Below are 13,324 nucleotides of genomic sequence, written 5' to 3' on the forward strand. Positions count from 1 at the left end.
AACATGGTCACGCTAAGCATGTCTTGGCATGCTTTGCATAATGTCGATTCCGGAGCTACGTGGAATATGCTGAATTTTTCAGAAATATCCTTGGGCAAGACTTACTTTCGGCACGAATCTTGACATAAGTATGTGTCAGTTTTTTACAAGAAAATGTAACTCTTAGAAATGCCGATTACCATATCTTTAATTGTATAGTCAGTGTACTTAACATTTTAAGCAGTACTTTCTTTTATATTCACACAAAACACAGCTGTAGTGTATGCCTCATAGTTGAGGAAAATGCTGGCAAAGCACAACTTGCACTTTTGCAGTTAAGACAACATAACTTAAAGGCCCACTGAACGTTTGTGTTATGCATGGTGTACTACTAAGTTATTACCGTTACTTCGTGCGATCAGGCTGACATTATGATCTGTGCATGATACAGCTCCTCAGCTGCACGATAGTGATTTTCATTGCAAAGCTGTTTTCTGGCACGACAGGCATGAGAATTTTGGGACAGAATGTGACAACGAGCATGTACGCTAAATCTGAGTGTGCCGTCGATTCAGTCGATCTGTGTATAGGAGCGAAAATTTAGCCAGGTAATGGTAAAAAAGTGACACAGGGAAAAAACGAGGAGCCCTCAAAAATGAGGGCGAGAGAAGTTCAGTGTGCGTGTGCCTCCTTCTTTCTCTCTTTTCTTCTCTCTTTCTCTTTGAGAGCTCGCCTTTTTTTTCTTGCTCTGTTCCCTGTTTTATCTTTCCTCTTTGTTTTCTTTTCTGCCCTTGGATGCATCACTTTCTACATTCTTTCCTTTCTAGGTGAAAATACTCCACGGTTTCAGTTCACTTTAACTGAAACCATGGCTGTGTACAGCTGGGACTAAGTACAAGCCAACACATTAGCAACATGTTCCAGTTGGTCCCAGCATGAACCACTCGAGACTGAAAATGAAACCAGCTGGCCTGGAAATGGAATCAGCTGGAATCATTTGTTATAATGAAACCAGTTGGTGTGTATAATAATAATAATAATAATAATAATAATAATAATAATAATAATAATAATAATAATAATAATAATAATAATAATAATAATAATAATAATAATAATAATAATAATTATTATTATTATTATTATTATTATTATTATTATTATTATTATTATTATTATTATTATTATTATTATTATTATTATTATTATTATTATTATTATTATTATCTTCCTTATGGCCATTCTCTTCATCCCAGAATAGCTGTAGTGCAAGGCAAATAAGTGATAAGGCACATTGCCTTCATGATGGTTTTTTTTTTGTACATCTAATGCTGACAACATTTACAGTTAATTGTATGCCAGTACAAGTTTCATTTCAAAAAGGCACAGGGTATTTCAAGCATTGCAAACAACTAAAAAACAGTTTGTGTAAAGCACAGGACATATGCACAACCCAATATTGCTGTGTGCTGCATCGAAGTTTAAACGGGCGGGCACTCCCTTACCTCCTATTGCCTAGCACCTCTCTGCCAGAGGAGGACATGGCACTGCAATTTATAGAAAGGCATAAAGCTACACTGAAAAGGTCTAACTCCTTTGCCTCATACTGCCATCACCTGATCTTTTGGAGATAAGGTAAGGTTGCATAAAAAACAGGTAGCCGTGCATCAGTCATTCCCTAATACATACCTCCTTCAAAAATCCAAAACATCCCCGGGATGTCCTGTAATGACGAAAATATTCTTGTCTTGTAGGGTGTGCCACAAGACTGGCTGATATATCTGAGTCCATTAAATGCAGTTAAAATATGTAGGTCTTTGTAAGGACATTATAAATACTGCCTTGAACAGTGTAACAGTGAAATACAGATTTAATGAGTAAACTGCAAATCAAGTGCAATGTTATCAATGCAATAATAATAATAATGAATGAATATATTACTAACATGATTATAACAGTATTGTGGGGTTTACACATACAAAGTAACTAATTGCAAGGATTAAAAGGGGGTGCACAGGAAGGCAATGAGGTATATTTATAACAAATTCAATCTAACGAATTCTCCTACTGAGTTGCAAACAAAAGCTGGTCTATTAACACTACAAGGTAGGGCAAAAATAGCAAAACTAAAGATTTTGTCTCAATTAATTCATAGTGACATAAACATCGACACGTCAAAAGTAATTTTTTTCTGTCATTTTAAGTTAACACCTTACAGGAACTCACAAACACATAATAAATACACTTTTAAATCAAGTTGCTATAAATATTCATACTTCCCCTAAACTATAAAAGAATGTAAACCAAATAAGTCCTTTTGGTACCGATGCCTCATCTTTCACTGTGTCCTTAGATATGGTACAAGCATCACGCATAACCGAGAGGAGAGAAAACTAAGAAAGGAAGGCAGTATTTGCCGAACAGTATATTAGACAGCACTTTCTTAAGAATTACATAGAAACTGCAGTTGGGTAAAGATAACTAGATGGCGCTGTACCCCTACTCTCAGATTGGCTGCATGGGGGGCTGTGCCTGGATATGCATAGAATGAGCGGATCTCTCAGTGTCCTTTATAGTCACCATACGTAGTGGATCAATGGTGGGGCATGAACGAAGCAGAGTGGCGGGCACGTTAAAGACGCTTGTGCTCGGCTTCTTTGGCACGCATCTCATCGGTGTTACCCATGCGTCATCTGCATTCTCAAACGCGATCGAACGCATAGACGCATGCATGGACAGACGCTTCACTCCACTCATCATCAATCACTCCATGAATATGCTGTAATTTTTTTAATTTTCTTTTTTTCTTCTGGAATTTAAAAATTTATTATTATTTTTTCTCATTTTAACTTGCACATATGTTGTAATACCACTATTAATATTATATTCTAACAAAGCTTATTCAGCAGCTAAGTATTTCTATATCACCCTACATTTCATACAACACTACGCAATATAGATTTAAAACTACGCTTCAAAGTTAGACTCCACTTATTTACTCATAAATTGTGCCATTCTCTTGATGGAGTGATTCATAGACTGAATTATTTTAGAATTTTCTAACACATTTGACAAGGTCACTCATAAACATTTACTTTAAAATTAAGTCATTTGGACCTTGGCACTACCGAACAAAGTTTAGTACTTTGAATGCTTCGCATGAAATTGAACTCACTTTGTGCTCAGCTAAGCCCAGCTTATTTCTCATTTTAACTGCCAATGACCCTTTCTTGCTATCATCTAAATTTCGTCATGATTTGCTGATAATAGTGTTGTCATTTGTGAAATTACTAACAAAAACTATTTGTACCACATGTTATAGATATATTGCTAAAAAAATAGGCTGGAATTAATCTGAAACTCCAGCACTAACTATAAAGTTAGTGCGGTATAAATACCATATTCTTTCGTCACGATCGTAAAAATTCACGTGGCGGAGGCATACTCATCGCCACTAAAAAAGAACTATCATGCTCTCTAATCAACACATCTTCACAACTAGAATCATTATCGGTAATATGCCGTGCCCCTCCCGAAGCAATAATACTTGACGTATGCTATAGGCCCCCTCGAACTGACCCAGACTTCCCCCGCAAACTTAACGAAATCTTATCCCAGCTAACTAATAAACACCCTAACGCACGTGTTCTGCTTTATGGGGATTTTAACTTTCCCTCCATTAATTGGCTCAATCAGGTTTCACCAACCTCGGGAAATACTGAAGCAAGAGAATTCGTCGATGTTTGTCTCAACTTTAACCTCCAACAGGTAACCGAACTAACGCACGTCACTAGTGAATCCTCAAACATTTTAGACCTGGTATTAACAAATAGCCCCGAAAGCTTAAAATCTATTGCATACTTACGTGAAATCAGCGATCACAAAGTCATTCATACCATATTTAACTTCACCCCAAAAATACGCTCCATATTCCGCAAAACGATTCACTTGTATGATAAGGGTAATTATGAATTAATTAATCGTGAATTACGAGATTTCCTACCATACTTCGAACTCAATCTCGGTTCCTGTTCTCTCAATGACAGCTGGCTAATGCTTAAGGACAAGATAACTGACTTGACTAATAAATTCATCCCCACAGTGAGCTTTACTGCCAATAAAAATAAACCATGGTTTTCCACAAGTTTGAAAACATTTGAAAATAAAAAAAGCGCCTCTTCCGAGCTGCGAAGTTTAATGGTAATGCGTGCGCATGGGGCAAGTACTATGCTGCAGAAGATGCTTATTATGCTGAAATCAGAAAAGCGAAACAGACATTCTATCACAATGATTTAACTAAAATTCTGAAATCTAACCCTAGAAAATTCTCGGAAATCATAAACCTGCAAGTAACACGAGACATCACGCTTACAAACGATAAAAATGAAGACGTAAGCGACACTGTTTGTGCCAATATCTTTAACACCGCGTTCTCATCAGTGTTCACTAAAGAAGCCAACGTACCGTTTCTTACGCCACCTGCTACGACATTACCAGCGATGGACCCTGTTGTGTTATCCGTTAGTGGCATTTCATCACTCATTGACAAGTTAAAACTTTCATCATCAGCTGGCGTAGACAATATTAACTCTAAATTGTTAAAAATACTAAGGAAATTATTGCAGTGTACTTTTCGATGATGTTCTCATTGTCACTAGAAACAGGAATTTTACCAGACGACTGGATGGAGGGAAAGCTCATTCCAGTCCACAAATCAGGTAACAGACAGTCCCCCCTAAATTATTGACCCATCTCTCTAACAAGCGTCCCCTGCAAAATCATGGAACATATCATATAATTACACATCATGAACTTTCTGGACGCCAACAATTTTTTTCATTTTTCCCAGCACGGATTTCGTAAATTATTATCCAGTGAATCCCAACTTGCTATATTTATTCATGATATACACTCTTCTCTCGACCATCACTTTCAGACCGATTCAATCTTTCTCGACTTTGCAAAAGCCTTTGATAAGGTACCGCACAAACGCCTACTGTTAAAACTTTCCCAGCTGAACCTGCACCCCAACACTCTTGCATGGACCACACAATTTCTTACTAACCGCTCTCAGTTCGTCTCCATTAAAAATACCCGTTCTAGCTCCCTCCCAGTAACATCTGGCGTCCCCCAAGGATTTGTACTCGCACCCCTCTTGTTCCTAATATATATTAATGATCTTCCTGTTCATGTATCTTCCCATATCCGTTTATTTGCCAACGACTGTGTCATCTATCGCACAGTTACTAACATTTCTGATCAAACTACACTCCAACAGGATCTGGATCTCGTGCAACAGTGGTGTGATCTTTAGTTAATGAAGCTTAACCCTACTAAATGCAAACTCGCTTCATTTCAACGCCAGCGTAATCCTTTATCATTCTCATACCTAATCTCTAATTCCGCTATCGAACAAGTTCAGTCATAAATACCTAGGCGTCACCTTAACATCTGACCTTTCCTGGAACACTCACATAAACAACATCATATCATCCGCGAACAGACCCCTCGTTTCCTAAAGCGTCATTTACGTCACGCACCACTAGACACAAAACTTCTGGCTTACAAATCGCTCATCAGACCTAAACTAGAATATGCAGCGCCCATCTGGAGCCCGCACCAGATATACCTAATAAACGAAATAGAATCTGTACAAAATCGTGCCACTAGGTTCATTCACTCTTCATATTCATACGAAATAAGCATATCATCCCTAAAACATGACATTGATATTGATAATCTTTCTGTGCATCACGGCATCGCCAGCCTCTGTTTGTTTCACAAGTTCTTTCACAGTTCCCTCAATCAAGCACCTTACATTATCCCACCAACGCGCATATCTCACCGCACAACCCATTCTTATTCAATCGCACCCGCTCGCACTACTACTTTTGCTGCCTCATTTTTTCTTCGCACAGCAGTGGACTGGAATGGCCTTCCCCATGACATTGCAGCCATCAGGTGTTCATCAACGTTTGCACAAAACATAAATACATATTGCTTGTCAGAAGATCACTCTCTGTAACCTCCATTTGTTAACCTACCCCTTATGTAATACCCCCTCACCGGGGTCTTTAAGATAATAAAGTGAAGTGAAAGTTAGCAATGCTAACCACATGCTTGGTTTGTGCGAGAAATGTCACACCACTCCTTCCTTTCTTAATGTTAACGTACAATCAAACCAAAACATGTGCACGCATGTGTCTTTAACACATTTTGTAAACAGATTTGTCCAATGCCTATGAACAAGCCTTACCAATGCCTTTTGGCCTGTTTGACACTTCAGGGCCTTCGATGCACTGTAAGGGCACAACAAAACTTGTGGGTCTTAAAAGTGACTTGTTTCAAGACTTTGCAATATGATGGTTAATTGAAAGTGATAAAATACTGAAGTTGATAAATGAGTTAGTTGTGGTGTCTTGTATAATAATATGCATACTCTTAAAAAAAGAAGCAAGCATGCAAATTACTAAATTCATAATGAAAACATAATGACATTAGTGGAAGATTGGTTGTTGTGGTAACTCACCTGCAGTTTGATCGTAATTATGGAATATGAATGTTTAACTATCTTGAGTTTTAATGAACTGGCATTTAGTTTGTGAATAACAGTATGCTAAAGAGCATGTACATATTCTTGTTTGGTTGTACAACAACAGCGTTAGGAAATATTTTTAAAGAATGAGTGGAAAAAATTTGTGGCACAAGCCAAGAACATTATTAGCATTGCTCATTTTGTAGCCAGCCTGGACATTCGAGAATAATTTAACAGACATCTGCCCAGCCAAGTATTTAAAATTAGCAAGGATGTTTCAAAGGATGACTACATAATAATTGCACCTGCATGCATGAGCTTTTGTCTCTCAAGTTTCATTCATGTGCTTCGTCATGGCAGAGCATAGTGCAAATACACCCAATGGTTGTCAGTCACTGTTTGGTACACAAGTTGCACAGCAAAACGAATTTGAAATAAAATTTAACACAAAATGTTTCATTGCTATTTCCCAGTTGATGTATTATTTCCATTGCAATATAAAAACAAGTACATCAAATACTGGCTGTATCTCCCTTTGCAGCTATGATAAGGACTCCTAGAAATCTTAAAAGTAGGAATCGAGTATCTGGCAAAAACATCAAGCCCTTAAAATCTACAGAAGTGTTAAGAAAGGGTAAGTGACAATTGTATAGGTAGCAAAATTACTTTCCTAGAGCGAAGCAGCCAGCTGCACTAGATAAGCTGTCATGTTTAATGCGTATAACCTGCCAGGGATGAAACTTATGATACTTTTACACATTTTCGCTTTATTTTAGTGCACTTAACATTTTAAATTTTATTAAACTAGTAAAAAATGTTTAGTTCTACAAATAATGGCGACTGAATCAAATAGAACAGTATTCAACTTGGTGTGTGAAATCGTAGAATATTTTGCACACTCTTCGAATTTGGCAGTTGCAGAATTTCCCTGGGACGCATACTTCTCCATATGGGCTTTACATGTTTTCTAGAGAAAGCTTCTGGGCCGTCATCGTGAAATAATTTTTTTAATTAAGCCATCATAGCAAGTGTGGTACTTCATTTGTTTTTTGCAAAGCAGTTGTAGGGTTCACATATCTCTATTTTCAAGAAATATGAAGTGAATGAAGTATAGTTAGGCAGCTAACTGAATGATATAATGACCCGTATGGACTATGACCACTGGAAGGGTGGAGCGTGTGTTGTTACACGTGAACTTACAGGCTGTTAAGGGTAGATAGACAAATATGGCTGATTGTGTGTAAGTATTAGGGCATGTCAGTACAGATTAAATACCAGACAAAGATTACAGGCAGCAGTCCTGATAGATGTGAACTATTGGAAGCAGTTCAAGCTGGAAAAGAAGTGGTGTATTTAATTGTGACAAATTTGTTGAAACTTTGAAAACCAGGAAAATTTCTCGAGCAGGCAATGTTAAGTGATGTTTTTGATGACTGTGACATTGCACACTGTCACTCTTCACATGTGTCTGTTTCCTTATATATTTTCTACCAAAGCCACAAACAAAGATAGATGGCAGTTAACTCGCGTCCTGTTCCCTGTCTTATGCAAGTGTCATTCTGCACTTTATTACCCTAGAAGTACTTGCTGCTAGGCAGGTTGGTATAACATTATTAGGGAAAATTCTAGACGATGCGAATGTGTGGTGCAGTGTAAATATTTTCTGTAGTTCAGCTGTGACCGATGATCTTTTTCTGTGCTTTTTCATTTTTCCAGTGGTGCTTAGGCATCTATAATTTTCCCCCTTAGCTTAATTACCTCCCTGAAGCTATGCATCATCTTGCCCATTAACAACCATTGTTAAACTATTGTATGTGGCATTGTTGATGCAAAATGACCTTAGAGTATATGCTAAAGCTCCTGCAGGATTACCGGCTGAATGTGACAACCAGTTCACCATTTATAGAACCCGAAGTATTGACATTTTCAATATATCTGTTCGCACAGTGCTTCATTGGAGTCATGCAAGCTTAAAATATGGTGCTCCCACAGAGAAATTTTTCTTCCTGTGCTGTGACCAACGGGAAAACTATGTAGACAATAATGAAAAGAGATCACAACTAGGCTTAGCTGTGTGATGTCTGCCTCAATAAAAATGTAATAAATTAATGCAAGTGTGCTTATATCACCATGGTGTTGCCAGTTTATTACTACATTTGATATGAATCTCTGCTCGCTCCACCATGGTGTTCCTAAGGGCGTACACAGTCTTACCGCTGAGACAGCATTGCCAGAACTAATTTCATTGTCACAATCTTGAACAGGTGTGCAACAAGCATGTGCCAGTGCAGAGAACACAAGAGAAGTGGTCACTGCTTGCATGTTCAAGGTCGTATGCACGCACACCGGACTAGGATTTTGCAGTGTCTTACATTTTGAGTGGAGTATACATCGTGATGGCGGGAGCCATCTCTGTGGTCACCAGCTAGACTGTCACAATGTGCATATTGTTGCTTCAAACAACTGTTTAGGACAAAAAAAGGGCACCGTAGAAAAAAATATTTTTAGGCTAATGTAAGGGCTTGTGGTGAGGAGACTCTCAAAAGGTATATGGTGTGTCATCTTGCAATAGAGAAGCAACATTTATACCTAGTTTATGTTAGTAGGAGTCTGCTAAACATTGGCCATACAAGCTTGTGGCTAGAGAAGGATGATGTCCAGAAGATGCCCTCCTGAAATGTTAACCTGCACCGTCCTCCCTTGCCCTTCTTGGTGCACTGGAATTTTTGCCCTATAGGTACTAATTCCTTTAGTGGGTACTCTTGAAGGGCTTCTGAATAAGCTCACTCTTACCACCTGCTTTACCCAAGGGCAAATCCTACTGTTGGAACTTGTTTGCTTGGCAGAAAGTTTTAACAGGAAAAGAAGCTTCACTCGTTACACAAATAAAGCTACAGCATTGCAAGATTACTATGATGTTATGTACACAGACCTCCCACATAGAACTAACTAAAATCTCACCACTTACCTGTATGGTGAGCCTGATTATGCCTCAAGACAGCATGTAAGTTTCTTGATCCTATACTTTTTAATCAGTACATGAACCTTGAAAAAACAAGATCATCACGTGCAGTTCGTAAAACCAGTGCTTATGAAGTGCAATGATGCCACCGGAAGCATCAGCAAAAGTAAATTCACCCTGCTAGAAAGCAAATTCTTCGTGAAGCCTGTAAATGTACTGTTAACAAAGTCTTCTCGACAACTTCATTATGTCTATTTCTGCAATTTGCATAATCCTGTTTCATACATACCTTGCTGTTCACCCTATAATTATTGACCTATGAGGTGTTACTCATGTGACCATGCTCATTTAACATACCTGCAAGCCTCAGAGCTAACATAATAAAATTGAAGACTTTAATAAATTAATGCTCTCTGCTACTCACCCCTTCAAAAAAAGTTTTTAGCATCCCCTGAAAACCTATTCTTTAAAAATTTGATCATCAGAGATGCGATGTATCTCCACACCTTGACAGACATTTGTCCAATTACCGCCACATTATAACAACAAGCAGCCTTTGTAAGATGCGTGAACACGTGCCATCATCCCAGGTCAACATGTTTCCTGAAACCAGCTTGCTCTTAGTTATGCGACAGAATGGTTTTCATAAATCATTTTCTTGCTAAGCTCAACTTGCCCCATGACAAACTATGTGTTTAATTTTAGACCGTTCTTGGGGAGCTATTTTTCTTAATAACTAAAGAAAGCCCGATAAAGTGAAGCATGAGCTTTTAAAAGGAAATTTGCAAAACATGCACAATCGTCTCCAATACCAAGCCTGAGTATATATTTCACTAATAATGATTATTTTCATTTTAGAGCACATATCTGATGGCACAAAATCTGGAGTACCAAGGAGTCTGTCACAGGTATCTTTCACTTCTTTATTAGGGGTCATGCAACAATTTTAAATTATTCATGCGATATACTAGAAGTTTACTGCAGTGTGAATCACTTGCCACAATTAAAAAAAAATAATTGTGGGGGGAACATATGAACTCTTTACAAAGGTTGAAGTTGGTGCTCATGCCGTCTGTCGCATGACCAGTAATGAGACAAAGCACGGCGCATCGCATTAGGCCTGATAGCAGTGCTACGCTTCCATTTCACACACACACGCGCGCGCATAATGTATGCTTTACTGCAATACACTGCAAGCACTTCACCCCATGACACTGGTGTATTGCGGCAATGTTAACTTTTAAAAAGACCTTTACGGGTTAGCAATTGAAGCTCGACAATGCTCCCAGCAATGAAATTTCTATTTTATTACATTTTTTTTCATTGTTATACACTTGCCTAAACTAGTGTTACCAGCCGTCCCGAATTTCGCAGTCGAAGTCCGAATTTCGCAGTCGGGACAAATGTCCCCGATTTTTTCCGGACTGTTCAGTAAATGAAAAAAAAAAAAAAAAAGAAACGTTTTGCGTTATAAAAGGCATGCCAAGTAACGAGCGTCCGTCTGATCACATAGACAAAGAAATGTTGCTGTGGTTAGCTGCAAGGAACTTTAAACACTTCAGCTGAACTTTAGCGTCAACTTTTACTAGAGCATTCTAGAGCGAGAGGAAGTGTCACGAAGAGCACATAGAAAAATTTAGTGCCACATCAAGAGACCGACGCAATGAAGAGAAAAAATAACGGATTTGTTTGGAAGGCACCGCAACAAAGAAAACTAATTTCCTCACCCACACACAACTACCTTCACTGTTGGTTACCCCAATCTAAACACACACTGCTAAGCAAACAAATTGCCATCATCTGCGACTGCTTAATAAAGCCACTCGGACAAGAAAGTTCTCAAATTCCAACTTGTGCATTCCGCATCTATCTCGCGCATTCACGCAAGAACAAGCTTCAATGAAAGCGTTGGCACAGTATATACTTCCTCCCAAGTGACACCAGCTGTTTGATCGGTCCTCAAGCAACACGCATGCACCTGCCATACATCCGCGTAGTACATGCATCAGACAAATATTCACAAATCGCGTTCCAAAGGCCTTTATTTTATGCTCGTTGTCATTGCTTGTAGATTTGGTGGCAAACACTTCGGGCTGGTAGGTGTTAATTCTGTGCTTCGGGCGAATGATGTTAACTACTCGATAAGCACGGCGACATCACAGGAATTAAGAAAAGCGGCAGCGACTTGCGTATGAATCACTTTCTAACAACAGAAAGCGACCACGACCCCACGGGCAGAGGCGCTTCTCGCCATTTCAAACAGATTACAGTCCAATCCAACACCAACATCGGAGAAAAAAACATCACGACTAGAATACGATGAACCCGCCACAGACTGTGTGTCACAAGCTAGTGAGGAACTCTACCTGAACTACAGAAGAAAGAACGCCCAAATCGCCTGAAAAGTGTTTTTTAACACACCGATTTTAACGCCATCTATTTATACACTTTAAGTCAAGTCAAGCTGGTTTTAAGCGGCTATTGGGTGAACCGAACCGTTTTGCCTCGAAAAGGTTCGTGCCACCAGGGGAACCGAAACACTTCCTGCGCAACGTCTAGAAACGTTGCCGATGCATCTGTACATATTCGATAAATCGCACCGGTGCACCAACCATTTTTGGTAACCACGGCCAACGCCTCCTTTAGAAAGATTCCTGCCGCATGAGAAGAAAAACAGCTGCCACACCCTTTCTCTCCTTTATTTTAAAATGTTCTCGGTCGCTAGCGTCACTTGTGGCGGATGGTGCAAAACGCAACACTTTGCATGGCCTCTGAAACAATAAAACAGTGACAACTGCAGGTCTCAAATACCTCTCTACTTACGCGCCCCTATGGGCCGCAGATGAAAAATGCTTAGCTGGTAGCCTGGTACCGCCCGCCGCCACGGAGGAAGGAAAAAGGTACCTTTCCTTCCTCCGTGGCCCGCCGCCGTGATGGATTGATGATGAATGAATGATTGAATAGATAGATAGATAGATGAATGGATGGATGTCGCTGTATTTTTTAGATCAGGTGGCAGCTACCGCACCCTAGCCGTAATAATTAGTGAACTAACCATTAGATTTATCTTTTTTTCCTTTAAATAGTGAGGTTGGGGATTTGTACTTTGCAGTGAAAGGTTTAATTTTCACTCGTGCCTTGACTTTGGCCACCAATCAGATAAACTCCTTCTGGTTAAGTCTACCCGCTTAAAGTTTATTTTGCCCTCCCGGTCCCTAAACCCCAGTGCTTTGAAAAACTCTGCGCCATCATCCTGAACTATAGCGTGAAGCCCTTTACAGAACATTATCAAGTGTTCGGCGGTTTCTTAATCCTCTCCGCACGCACTGCATACTGTGTCTACCCCTTCGTATTTGGCCCGATATGTCTTGGTTCGCAATACCCCCGTCCTGGCCTCAAACAGTAGAGAACTACCCCGAGTATTATCATAGGTCCTTCCCTTGGCAATTTCCTGCTTAAAAGTTCTCTAGATCTCTAGTGCGGACTTCTTAATCATGCAAATTCTCTACATATCGGTCTCAGCTTCCTTCACCTTCTTCTTAACCGATAGTTCTTTTTGGTTTGGCCCCCTGCTGTTTTGCAAGTATTTACCAGTCAATTTTCTGGTTCGCTTCCACCATTTTGTATCGACATTCTTCATGTACAAGTAGCTGAATACCTTTCTAGCCCAACGCTCCTCCCCCATTTCTCTCAATCACTTCTCAAATCTTATCTTGCTGCTAGCTTCCCTGCCCTCAAATGATGTCCATCCCATACCACCTTGTACTCCTAAGGCGAGCCTACCTATTCCACGTTGCTTAATTTCTAATCTTGCTTGAACTTCTGATCTCATGCACAAGACCGCATTG

General features: G+C 39.4%; 1 protein-coding gene across 1 annotated transcript in view; it reads right to left on the reverse strand.

Annotated features, from left to right (window-relative positions):
* Positions 1–13,094, reverse strand: part of LOC142776680 (uncharacterized) — a 27,349-nt gene extending 14,255 nt beyond the window's left edge. The window contains exons 1-2 of the transcript XR_012887718.1: positions 12,300–13,094; positions 9,483–9,559 (exon numbers count right to left, since the gene is read on the reverse strand). The gene's annotated coding sequence lies outside the window, so the exon portion shown is untranslated. The remainder of the gene's footprint in view (positions 1–9,482; positions 9,560–12,299) is intronic.
* Between the last annotated feature and the right edge of the window lie 230 nt (positions 13,095–13,324).

The sequence above is a fragment of the Rhipicephalus microplus genome, chromosome X (assembly GCF_043290135.1).
Source record: "Rhipicephalus microplus isolate Deutch F79 chromosome X, USDA_Rmic, whole genome shotgun sequence".
NCBI classification, from domain to species: Eukaryota; Metazoa; Arthropoda; class Arachnida; order Ixodida; family Ixodidae; genus Rhipicephalus; species Rhipicephalus microplus.